The 13,168-nt window shown below is 36.8% G+C and overlaps 1 protein-coding gene and 1 long non-coding RNA gene across 6 annotated transcripts in view; one reads left to right on the forward strand and one right to left on the reverse strand.

Annotated features, from left to right (window-relative positions):
- LOC107073408 (uncharacterized) overlaps positions 1 to 3,383 on the reverse strand; it is a 35,035-nt gene extending 31,652 nt beyond the window's left edge. The window contains exon 1 of the long non-coding RNA XR_016175879.1: positions 1,464 to 3,383. This is a non-coding gene — a long non-coding RNA (uncharacterized LOC107073408). The remainder of the gene's footprint in view (positions 1 to 1,463) is intronic.
- sfl (N-deacetylase and N-sulfotransferase sfl) overlaps positions 1 to 13,168 on the forward strand; it is a 500,037-nt gene that overhangs the window by 88,101 nt on the left and 398,768 nt on the right. The window lies entirely within an intron of this gene.

Genomic DNA, 13,168 nt, shown 5'->3' on the forward strand with positions numbered 1-13,168 from the left:
TCTCTCTCTCCCTCTCTCTTTCTTTCTTTTTTTCTCTATCTTCTTAGAAAATTTAGAAAGAATTTTAGCTCCATTAAATTCTTACAAGATATTTTCCTAAATATTAAAAGTATAAAATATACTTGTATTTATTTTTCCATTTGAGAAAACTTTCGCTATAAAATACTTGATAATATTATATAAAAATGTAATATAAAAAAATAAATACACTATGTATCGTCGATTTTTAATTAAGCGCAAATACAGTGACCATAATTGGCATTTTCCTGACGATAAACTCAAAAACGCTCTTCTCTGCGTTAATACAAATTCTTTAGTCTTCCTACGGCAAGAAGCTATTTTTCTCGACTAATGCACGCTCGCATTAGCGTCACAGAGAGTTGCTCTTTATGAGAGGGAAAATTATAATTTTCTCAAGGAGAGAAGTCTTCGTTAAATTTACTGCCCCGCGATACGTTTCGGCGCACTCTCACGAAAAAAGGTTTTTTTTTATTCTTTCTTTTTCTTTTTTTACATTTCTTTATCACTTCATTTAAAGTCTACCCATTCGTTGTTAATTAAAAACAAACACAGCGATGTTATTGCTCTGGCGTAATAACAAAAAAAAAGTGATAAACGAGAAAAAGAAATAGTTCATAAAAACAAAAAACAACTAAAAAAGAAGAGAAAGTATGAAAACAAGAAGAAAATGATCCAAGTCGTTCAACACTAAAGTGACAATTTAAATAAACGAATTTAATCTTTCAGGAAGTCAGACAATACGAATCTTCTCTTGAACTATTAAACGATACGGTTTAAATGTTTATCCCCATAAACACAAAGAGTAGGAATCCATTCTCTGCATAAATAGACTGGCGGCGTTGTGCTCAATTTTGCGGTTTAGTTTCATAGAAACATTCAAATTTACGATATACATTGACCACCTAGTAGTATTATATCCCTTTCTCTCTCTCTCTTTCTCTCTTTCTTTCTTTCTTTCTCTTTCACTCTACGCAGGTCGTAATTATAGCGACCTAACCAACACGCTTCCTGCGTTTAATTACGGTACGCGATATGTCGACATAATTATTGGAATTTGCGAGAGCTTATGTGCGACCGATTGAAATTCGATCGAGGTGTGTAAAAGAGAATGAGAGAGAAAGAGAGGGAGAGAGAGAGAGAGAGAGAGAGGAGTCGTGAATATTGCTACGAAATGAAAAAAGAAAATGGGGGAAAAAAAAAATACGAGCCGACCCAATGATACCTTATGCTCCGTCGCACATCACGTTTTAATGCGATTTCCGTAGATTAAATTTTAAATTAATTATAATTTCGGTGCGCGGTTTGTGAATAAACTCTGTTAATGTAAATATTAATACTAATATTTCCATGATCATTTCGTTATATTTAATCGAGAAATAGCTTGTTAACGTTTATGCTAGTAATAATAATAATAATAAAAAGAAAAGTAAAATAAACGTTACCTTCAAGCTCGTTATGTTAATTCATTCATTCTTTCTCATTCTCTTTTATCTTTTTCTCTTGCATATTTTTCTTCTTTCTTTATCTTCCCGTCTCTCTTTGGTTCCACGGAGCTCTTCCACAAATTGCTACGTTCAAAATGATAATTCCTTGTGCATCTCGCAGCTACTGCAGAGGTGATTCAATCGAATCCCGCAGAACCTTGGCACGATTAAAGCTAAAGCCCAGCACTGGTTATAGAGGCAAAGCGTTGCGGTATCTCATAGGGTAGAAGGTTTTAGGTGGTGCGTTGATCACTGCCTCGGTTGGCTATTGCGGCTGTTTTGTTCGTTTTACACCGTTGAAATTCGTCCATTTGCTGTAATATTATTACCTAATGCGGCTCATCGAGCTTTACCATGTTTGCGGTAAGCATATCCTTCTCTCCACCTCTTGCCCCATCCACCACCCCTTCCTTCCTTTCTCTCTCTCTCTCTCTCTCTCTTTGTTTCTCTCCCTCTCTTCCTCATTCATGTACACTTTCTCATTTCTCCATCTATCAGAGTAAAGCTTTGCGTGTATGAATCATCAGTCTCTGTGAGATGTTAAATTGTATACGCAGTATAAATAACAGAGAAATACACTGACTGAGACGCCTCAGTACTAATTGATTCGCGAAAATTACACTATACGACTAACAGCAACAGCAGCTTCCTTTCCTTCATCAGCGCCATTAGATTACGAAACGTCCCTAGCACCCATCAATTCGGTCGAATAGTGGCAGAAGTACTAATTGGTAATCGATAAGCTGTCAATGCACGCCACGATAAATATATAGTTAGCTCAATACACTGCTCACGTTGCTCGTATTTCTTTATTAAGAGTACTCTCTGCGACCACAACTTGCCTTTTCTACTGTTAGTTGGTCTGCTTCGTTAGATTTTAATATTCCATGAATGAGAATGTATTAAGAAAACTACAAAAGTATATGTCTTTCTAAATGTACCAAAAGGTTCATTTTTATTCACTTATCTTTTTAACACGTATCTTATGTTATCATTTCATTAATATTGTTGACCACTAAAGTAGATATTAACGATAAATATAAAAAAAAAACCAAAATGTTAACGAATAAAAAAATAATTGAATTCTCTATCTCATATTCAATTAAGTACATTTTTTCTTCAAAACATTACGTCTTAAAGGCTTTTTCAATTATTTTCATACCAACAACCAATCACTTGGAAACCACTTTTGCGACTTATAACCAAGCACGATTTAGGTCTGCTCGCTATATTTTATTATGTACACATAAATGTGTTTAGTGATAAAAGAAATACATGTTTTTCAGTTTTACATTATTTTACAATGATTATATGGAATAAAAATACTGTATTATTTAATCTCAAAAAGAAATTATTACTACTGTATTTATGAAAAATCAAGACGAGCAACGAATAAAGGAGAAAACATAGACACAGATAGATAGACGGACTAAGAGAAACTGAAAGAGAGAGATAGGGGAGAGAGGGAGAGGGAGAAGGAGAGAAAGAAAGAAAGAAGAGAGAAACGCGAAGAGCCTCGATGAAGTACCGGCAGCCAGCCAAGACGAGCTTTCAAGATTGCAAATGCGAGAGAGCGTAAAGTTAACGCGCAGCAAACAGCTGCGAGCATGAAGTCGTAACGCGCCGGCATGGCAGAAACCGTGAACCGGAACAAAGATCAAAACCAGTGCAAGATCTCTCGCCTCCGGAGATTACTGGCTTCCATGATGTCATAGTTCAAGGAGAAGACACTACTACTACTACTACTACTACTACTACTACTACTACTACTACTACTACTACTACTACTACTACTATTACTACTACCACCACCACCATCGCCATTACTTCTGCTGCTAAACAACATATGCGCACGTGCTACAATCGTTTTACTTCCAACGCTATTAATTCGAATCCAAGGACTCTATATGTAACGCTTCTCTATTCTAGCAGACGCAAGCATTTAGATTTACTACGAGTAAATAGCACCCCTACTATATCGTACATGAATTCTCTTGCGAACACGTGTCGAACACGCATTCTATCGTTCGTGAACATCTCTATCTACGTTTCAAACTCATGTATGTCCCTGCCTTGAACGTTCGTCAGCAATCTGCTTTCTAAATTGTCTCTTCCCGTTGATGCTTTGACTTCCTTCCCGTTCATGTATAAAACCGACTCAACTTGAAAATCACGCTTCTATGAACAGTATCGTATGTTACTTTGATAAGATAAAACGTAGTTTGTCTAATATTAAATAAAAATAAAAATTGTTTTTTAATTTTAATTGTTTATAACAATTTGTTTAACAATTTTTAAAAATGCGATAAAATGTTAACTCATTCGAGACGATTTTTTTCGAACACGGTCCCCAGGAACGAAATTTTTTTTTCTTTATATTGTTCATTTTTATTTAAAAAATATGTTTACTATGGAAATCACCCAATTTATTAGTGAATTCACATAAATAAGATCATTGCACACCGGGTGTGTAGCTCGCTCTTCGGAAAATTTTTATTGCGAGGAGCGGTTTGAACACCATGTGTGCAATGTAAGGTAAAATAAAAATACATCATTAAAAAATTTATTTACTTATAAATAAATTAAGTTCTATTTTTTTTATTTATTCATTTAATTTATTTATTTTTATTTATTCACGGATAAAAATGGCGCAAAAGAAGAAAAGATAATTTTTTTTACATGTAAAAAATTATGAATACGCAGGCTGCACAGGCTTAAGATAATAAGTTTTTTCTTTTCTTCAGATAATAAGTTTCATTTAGGCAGTATGAATAAAAGGCTATACTATTGCTGTTGGTGATATTTTTGAAAAATGGAATGTGATATATGGATTCCTGCATTGATATTTTCTAAAAATGTAGATTTCGAAAATCTAAACAAAATGTTTTCTTTTTTTTTTTTAGCTGCATGTAAACCAATACCAAATTTTGTTTCTCTATACTTTACAGATACTATTATTAAAAAAAAAATTCTGCTTTCGACGCTTACTTTACTCAGAATAACTGATAATTGCTCATTATTATTGTTGCATACACGGTGTGCAAACCGTCTTTTCGGCTCGGAAAGCAATTGCACACACGGCGTGCAATCCGTCTCGAATAGGTTAAAGAATTATATTCTCTTTTAAATATTCGAAAAAATATTCCATAAAAGAATTGTTTACAAAATAATGTTTATAACGAATTGCTTATAATAATGTTTAAACACTAAAAACATAATAAAATATTTCCCTTTTTAAAGTTTAATTTACAAAAAAATTGAGTATAAAAATTATTTATACTTAATTGTTTATAATAATTATATATTAATTGTTAAAAAATATTCTAACAAAATAGAGAATTTACTATCCTTTAAAACAATTTTTGTTTGAAATCTCTACGACAATTTGTTCCGGAGATATTCTCGTTTAATTATCCTAAGTTTTTCTTATGACTCGTTCATTGACCTACATTATTTCTTTGGACATAGTGACCTACATAAATTGCAAGAAATGCACGTGCTCATTCGTAGTAAATACTTTTTGCGTTACTAGTATTACGCTTTCAACAAAAGACATGTGTTAAGCAATTATGAATGACAATATTTCGAAGACGATATCTCTGAAACGAGACATCGTAGAGACACGGTTGAAAAACCATTTAAAAGTGGAAAATACACTGTTTTCATTTATGTTATCTAATATTATCGATAGAATAGTTAATTTACATCGACATTTTAGTCAATATTTGGAAAATGCTTTTTAAGTTTAATTGCTGACTTATTTTAACTTCGTAAAATTTCAATTCTTTTTTAATATAATACACTTTTCATCTTAGAAAGTCAAAATTTGTAATACCTTTGAATATATTTTTTTAGTTGAATTTTCATTAACAAGAGTGGTTGAATAGTCTCTTGTAAACGTAGACAAGCTCAAAGGTATACTCGTTGATCAAAAAATGTTCTCTGTAGATAAATGAAAGTTTGCGAGACACTTAGAGAAAGGGAGATGACAGGTGTTCCCTTTTTGCCGAGAAGAAATCCTAGTACAGCTGGTGTTGCAATAAATGTCATGCTGGTAGTACAGACAAACGGTTTACCCAGCTTCGAACAAACGTACGCTAATGACAAATACCTAGGTGCGTTGAATAATTTTAACGGATGGATGGTCGGTTCCGGGAATCATATTTTAACAAGTCAGCATGGGCCATCACGTTACAACGTCCTTTTCACGGACGCTACTCGCAACCGAATAAACGTCTAAAATTTGCCGCACTAGGTATAGTTATAGTATAACACAGCAAGTGTAGTCGTATTGTTAGGCCGTCACGCATGAGAAATCGTCGTTGAAAATTTCAAAGCTGAATACGGGCCAAAACTGACGAAAGCTATTTCCCAAAGCTTTTCAGAACTTAATAACAATTTTTTTTTCGAACGAGTCGCGGGAGCACGTTTTACAAAAACTTTTTTTTCCCCGAACAAAACATGAAATTCGATATACGATGAAAAAGGGAAGAGAGGTGCTTGGAATGAGATCAGTTTTTAACTGTGGTTCGACAAATTTTCAACGTCATCAACCGCGCGAATGTATCTGCCGATCATCGAAAACGAATTATTAACAAATGTTCGTCCGGCTAGAAATAACAAGTTACTTCTCTTTGTTATTATTTTTCGTTTTTTTGTTTTTTCTATTTTGTATTTTTTAAGAGCGACCAGTTTTTAACGATTACGCAAGGTATGATAAAGAAAAATGGTTGATTTAGAAACTCGGTCGCACGGCAGTTAGTCGGTCGATTTAATAAAACTCTCACAGCAGTATGTGGAGTGGTATCTGGTCAGTGGGGAATTAACGTCCTAACGAAGTGACCATTAATAACACGTAATGGCCGAAAACTGCTCCGTCTCGCTTCATTATTTTTCTTTTCTCTTCACTGTCATCTATTCGGTGGACAAGTACATAGGTAAATGCGCATAGATGTATGGATTCTCTTATCCGTGTAAAAAGTAAATAGAAAAACATAAAGTAAAACTGTATACACGAAAAGGGTTATTTTAACATTGGTTCGCATATTGATTGGGTATTGCATATATCGTGCCAATAGAATTCTCCAAAATTGTTTTTTTCATTCAATTAAAATTTCTTTTAGTTAATTTATGACGTTAAACGAGAACTTGAAACAATGCCAGTTATTTTGAAATCAAACGAGGAAAGGAGCAACAGGTAAAATACTGATGATAACTCAACATTGTTCGGTAGAAACGGAAAACACTGTAATATCCGTATTGAGTTGCATTAAGATCGTGAGAAACAATAAACTTCAACGTTACGCGTTGGTTTATCCTTTCGAGAAAGTCAACCAAGCTTCGAAATACTTTTAAATTTCTCCTCTTGAGTGTGGACGATCGAGAACGGTCGGATGAGAGTTTCGAAACGAAGTGAAAGAGAAAGAGAAATGGAAGAAGTAAAAGAGACAAGAGGAGAGAGAGAGAGAGAGAGAGAGAGAGAGAGAAAGAAAGAGGATCATGCTCGAGAACGAGAGTTGTGAATCTCGGAAAACTGAAAATTAATTTCACGTTATCCGCATGAGCTGGCTTGCAGCTTGAAAGTGGAAGGATCGACTCAACGGCGGGCTGCACTAGAGCTAGCGAACTACGTGACAGGTTCGAAACTAGTTCCACGACTGCTCTCTGTCTCAGCTACTACTACTACGAGTCCTGCATTATCGTAGAATTCGAGATTTCCCATTTAACTTTCCTTTAATTATTATTATGAATCACCATGCTGCACCATGCAGCTCGGTAGTGTATGGTAAAGAGGAAGATAGGAGAAGGAAGAAGGGAGAGAAATGAGATGGTAAGAGACGGTAGCGTTATCACGGTACGCTCGTTACACCGCTTTTCGTCGGAGCGTGAGCTTAAATTTCATCGTCGGCAAAAACTAACAAAATTACGAGCCACTTCGGCTACATCGACCGGAAGTGTCGCTTAATTTATGCGTATCGTTTTAAATTACTCCCAGGTACAATCCTTTCATCCCACCACCATCCCCCATTCTAACCCGATGTCGTCGCACCTCGCATACAAATAAAACGTTTCAAGTATGTAACACATCGTTTTACATCTGACCGTTCGTTCGGTTTGGTATGGTCGGTCGTCCGTGTATTCGCGATTAAATTTGTACTACACGCAGATAGCGCGAGTTTCAATCTCATGGAATTGCGGCTATCGTAAAGCGTTCTACGTAACGCATTTGATGTGGTCTATTTTCTCGGTTTCCCGAGCTGTCGAGAGTAATGAAATTGTAATAAAAATAGTGAGAACCAAGCGTGTACGAGACGAACATTGTATAAAACGGTAAAACGTATCGATTCTCCTATTCGATATCTTTTACAACCTAACAAAATGCAATTGATGCCTCCATTATTTCGTAACGTCTATACATATACCTATATCCTTACCTATACGTAACCTACAACTACTATCTACCTATACGCATGCACATATATAGAAATAAAATCAAATCAATATCATTATTTTCTAACGAATGCACGAAGATTCGAAAATTTCTCTAGCAGTTAATCGAACAACGAATAAATGACCTAAATAAATGAATCGACACAAATCGAGTTTACGAAAAGCTCTTCAAACGAACGTACGCACGAACGGACAAACAAACAAACAAACAAACGAACAGACGAACAAACGAACTAAATAAAACTAGAAAAGAACAAATAAAATAAAACAAAGAGAGGAAAATAGCATTTTGATAGACCTCGACTCAATGACAGGGTTCTATTATTCGTCGTACCCCGATCGAGTAGTTGCTATCCCATCGAGTTAGACCGATTTGACGAGCTAACCTCTGCGTTTATGGCCATCATTCGAGCATAGTTTCGCAACGGAACATTGTCACGAGGTTTCGGCATTTCCAGCGGACATCGTCGCGGTGGCTGCCGGCGCATTGTCCGTTGTTCGGTATCAAAGCCAGACAAGTCGGTTCACGGACCGCGTCAGCTCCAACCACAAAGAGGGATAGAGAGCAAGAGAAAGCAAGAGGGAGGAAGGAAGGAAGGAAGAGAGAGAGAGAGAGAGAGAGAGAGAGAGAGCTGGACCAACCTTTGCCGGCAGTTCAACCTAAGCGTTAGCACACGCTGACGTATGCACTGACGCAGGTAGAACGTGTGTTTCACGGACACGCGCCATTCTCTTCTGCTATATATTGCTACCGCGATGCACGGCTACCGGAATACAACGGCCGGGAAACGGGGGTACAAAGGGATGAGGAAAGTACCAGTATGGGTGACGGTACTAGTGGTAGCAAGGTGGGTAAGGGTAACTCGGGGTGGAGAAACTGAGGATTACACAGACTCACTCCATTTCGTTGTGCACCCGTCAGCGTGTTTCGCAAGCTCTATGCTCAGGACTCTCTCTTTGTCCTTCTCTCTCTCTCTCCCTCTCTCTCTCTCTCTCTCTCTCTTTGTCTTTTACACTATAAGCTCTTTCGAGTCTATGGAGAAAGTGCCTACGCAGTGATGGAGAACTCTTCTCTCTCTCTTCTTCATCTTTCTCTTTCTATCCTTTCTCTGTTCATGCCCTTGCTAGACACATTTGAATCGCAAATCCTCAGTCGTTATTGTTACATCAACTAACACGAGACGTCCTACTGGATACTGGCAACGTTCCTAGTAGAATGAGTCAAGCAAGTTGCATATCTTCGTCTTTGACTGGCTCCATATCTGTCTGACTACGACTAGAACCCATCACTTACTTATCTCTCGGGAGAGAAAGACACATATTGTTTTAGAGCAACAAAAGCAACGAGTTGACTGACAATCTAATAAATCTCGTATTATCAATGACAATTTTCTTTGATCAATGTTTATCTCGAAGCGAAATATCATGACAAATAAAAATTCTTTCGGAAAAATCCTCTTTCAAAGATCAACAATTTGAATTTTGTTAAAAAAAAAAAAGAGAAAAAATACAAAAAACAACGAAAGATAATGATGTCTCGTTTGGAAATGTTGATAAATTATGTCTGCCTACTTACACATGGAAAACAGTTCAGAATTACCAAGTTATAATTAGCACTGGCGATAATAATTCGTTGAACGATTAAAGCCAGATGAATTATGAAAAATTGATTTTGCTATTCCAGCCGAGCGCGCCTAATTTTCGATAATGCTTTCGTTTTGCTCGTTTACTCACGCAAACATAGAAATATATACAAACATGCGTACAAACATATGCACATGCGCACAAATACATATACATGCATTGCGTAATATACGATAGCAAATTTTCTCTCTCCCTCTCTCTCCCTTTCTATCTCTCTCGTTCTCTACGAGAGTGCCCAAAATATAAACCCTCTGCGCTCGAGAGCACTCGAAGCAATGCGTGTAAACGCAACGCATATTGAACACTCACTATCCTCTTCCTCTTTCTCTCTTTCTCTCTCTCTCTCTCTCTCCTTCTCTTTCTCTCTCTCCTTCTCTCTCTCTCTTTTTCTCTTTCCCTCTACGGTCACCAATCGAGACACTCCCTCGTGTAGATCCACGCATACCCGTGTAAAACCGTACGCACCTGTATTCCTAGCAAGTCCCAGATCGCCACACACAATACACCAGCCGGTTACACAAGGACGGTCCTTTATGACTAACAGTTCGTTTCGCATGTCCCAGAGTATATATGATTTTTTAAATCACGGCTAGAGGCACATATCGTTTCTCTAACTGGACTCTCTCTCTCTCTCTCTCTCTTGCCTTTCTTTTTTTTACTACATATCGATTACCTCATGTTTTTTTTTTTTTATCTTCTTTTCCTCTCCCCAATTTTGTTTGTTTTTCTTTCTGATTCGATTTTCTCTCTCATTTTTATCATCATTGTTTCTTTCCGTAAATCTTCCTCCCCAATTTTTTATTTTCATAAAATTCGTTATTCGTGAAAGTAAGGGAAAAAAAACAAAGAATAAAGAAAGAAAAAATAAAAAAAAAGGTTTCGAATATTAATAGAAAATATCTGTCGAACGTTTTACTCTACAAATCCTGACTGGCTTCGTCCGACACAATGGTGGAATGCAGTGAAGCGTTATCGCCGGCGTGGTTTTAACGGCGGATACACGCTGCTAGTCTACAGTGGGCTACGTTTTTTCGATGTACGCGCTCGAAACGTTTTTCCAATTTCCACTTTTCTTTTTTCCTTCTCTCTCTCTCTCTCTCTCTCTCTCTCTTTCTCTCGTACTAGCTCGTTTCTGTTCACTCGACGAGTGGTATCGGACGAATTCGACGAAGTAGAGGCGTCCACGGACCGGTAACATATTGCAGAGAGGAAAAACAGAGCGTTAAGGGGTGAAACGGATAGAAGAGGAGGGGGGATACGATACACTGATAGAGAACAAGTGCAAGAGCGAGAGAGAGGGAGTGAGAAATAAAAAAAAAAAGAAAGAGAGAGGATCGATGTCCGAAAGATCGTCTACGGGACGAGTAGGTACCAACGAAACAAGTTCGGAATTTCCGATGGGACGTAAAGTTTTAGCACGTTGTACGACAACTTTTTCATCGACAACTTATCGGGTTTTCATTGAGATTGAAAACAAATCAAATTCAATCTACCTCGAAAAAATTATAATCTCATCGGAGTACTTCAACTCTCTTTTAAATCAGGTCTATCCTGAATACAAAAATTGCAAGCTTATAAGTTTGAAATAATTTATATGTTTAACCGTTTGAGTCCCAAGCAGCGCGATCGCGCTGTTCACATTTTATGTTGAAAAAACCCAGTACATTTCGAGCATTGTAGACAACTGACGGTGCGCTCATATATATAAAACAAATGCATACAAGTAGCGCTATCGCGCTGCTTGGGTCTTCTCTTACTCATTTAGAAAAAGCGCGATCGCGCTGTTTGGGATTCTTCGACAGTGTCAGTTTTCAATACCGTCTGGGACTCAAACGGTTAAGTCTGAACGATTGGAAAATATCTGTCTAGCCTGATTATGCTTTATTTTCTCGAAGATTTTGAAATCAGTGAATTCGCATCCTAAGCGACGGTTCGCGTTAAGGTAATTCATTGTTCCTCTCTTATTTTTTCAAAATTCCAAGAGCCATCACTTCCGTTTCAGGAAACTCCGGTTTGAACGGGGGCTATGTTCGGAAGTTTCCATAGAAATACAAAGAAAATCGTCAGAAAAGGAAAATCTCTTCTGGGAAAAATATGCCAAAGGGAAGAGTAAAGGATTGGAGGTGGAAGAGAGAGAGAAAGAGAGAGAGAGAGAGAGAAAGAGTCAAAAGAACCTAGCGAGAGAAGGAGAGAAGAAAACGAGAAATAGAGAAACAGAGAAAGGAAGTAGTAGGACGAGAAAAGAACGGAGAAACAAAATTTGAATAATTCAATCGCGCTAGAGACGGACGTACGTTAAATAAAGTAACGTGGTAAAATGCTGGAATAAAGTCGACGATGCTCTCGGACGATTCTAGATTCGTAGTGAGAAGTAGAAGAAGAGAGGAAGTGTTGGCAACGGAGATGGGGTGGGGGTGAAGTTGGTAACGTTACTATCGCTCCGCGCGATCCAATTTTCTCGTTGTTGCTTCGCAGGCCTTTTTCCACGTATTTTCACCCTCCTCGCAGGGTCGAACAAACCGCTAAAAAATATTGCACGAACGTCGGTGGTATAGTCTCGTCGAATGAAACAAGCTAAAAAGAAAGAGAGAGAGAGAAAGAAGGTTATGAAAAAGTTCCCAAATGCGAGATACTTCGATGAAGTACAGAAAAGAGTGAAAGAGAGAGAGAAAGACAGAGAGAGAGAGAAAGAGAGAGAGAGATAAAGAGAGAGATCTAGACTGGAAGCTCTAAAAATGTGTAAGAAAGAGTCTTTTTACGATCGGAAAAGTATTTATCGCGTGCACGAGGAAAGAATGAAAAAGAAAGATTAGTGAACTGTATTACGTATCTTTGGTAACTCGATATAACTTCATTCTGTCGATATTTTCTATTTATAATATTTCTATTTATTTTTATTCATACTTTTTAATAAACATTATTCATTAAAATAAATTATCACTAAATGTGAATATTTTCTTCATAACTACATAGTAGATTCTAATATTTTATTATTAATATTGACAGTTTTTATATTAATCGATGTAATACCGACTTATATTGCACAATATTTTATTATAAATTCTTAATCTAATAATTAACAACATTTTCAATTTATTATACTACCTATCGAAACATAGAAACGGAAATTAGATAAATTTATTAGTCAATTTAAAATTATATGAAAGAGATAGAGAGGTCAAAGGTAAGAGTTCCCTTGAAAAGAGAAAAGGTGCATTTAAAAAAGGATATGCAATAGAGAGAACGAAGTAGATAGGAAAGAATCCTTACGAAAAGTCAGAGAAACACCCCTCGCAATGCAATCTTCTGCCCGTACCTTTGGGAAAGAAGTATGCTCGTCAACAAGGAGTCAAGCTGATGAGAAAAATACACCGCAAGGGGCCACGACAAACGAGATCCGCCCCGAAGCTTCCTTTAGCTGTCGCAAGGCAACTCTGAACGTGCATGCATAAGTAAATTCGGAACAAAAAGAAGTAGCGAAGTAAAGGTTTCTCTGACGGACCTCGTTCTTTTTCTTTCGTTTTTTTTCCTTTTTTTTTTACTTTTCCACGCTACAATGATAGACTGAC

This window comes from Polistes dominula, unplaced genomic scaffold (assembly GCF_049000335.1).
Source record: "Polistes dominula isolate Pdom_NZ unplaced genomic scaffold, Pdom_raw_medaka contig_15, whole genome shotgun sequence".
NCBI lineage: Eukaryota > Metazoa > Arthropoda > Insecta > Hymenoptera > Vespidae > Polistes > Polistes dominula.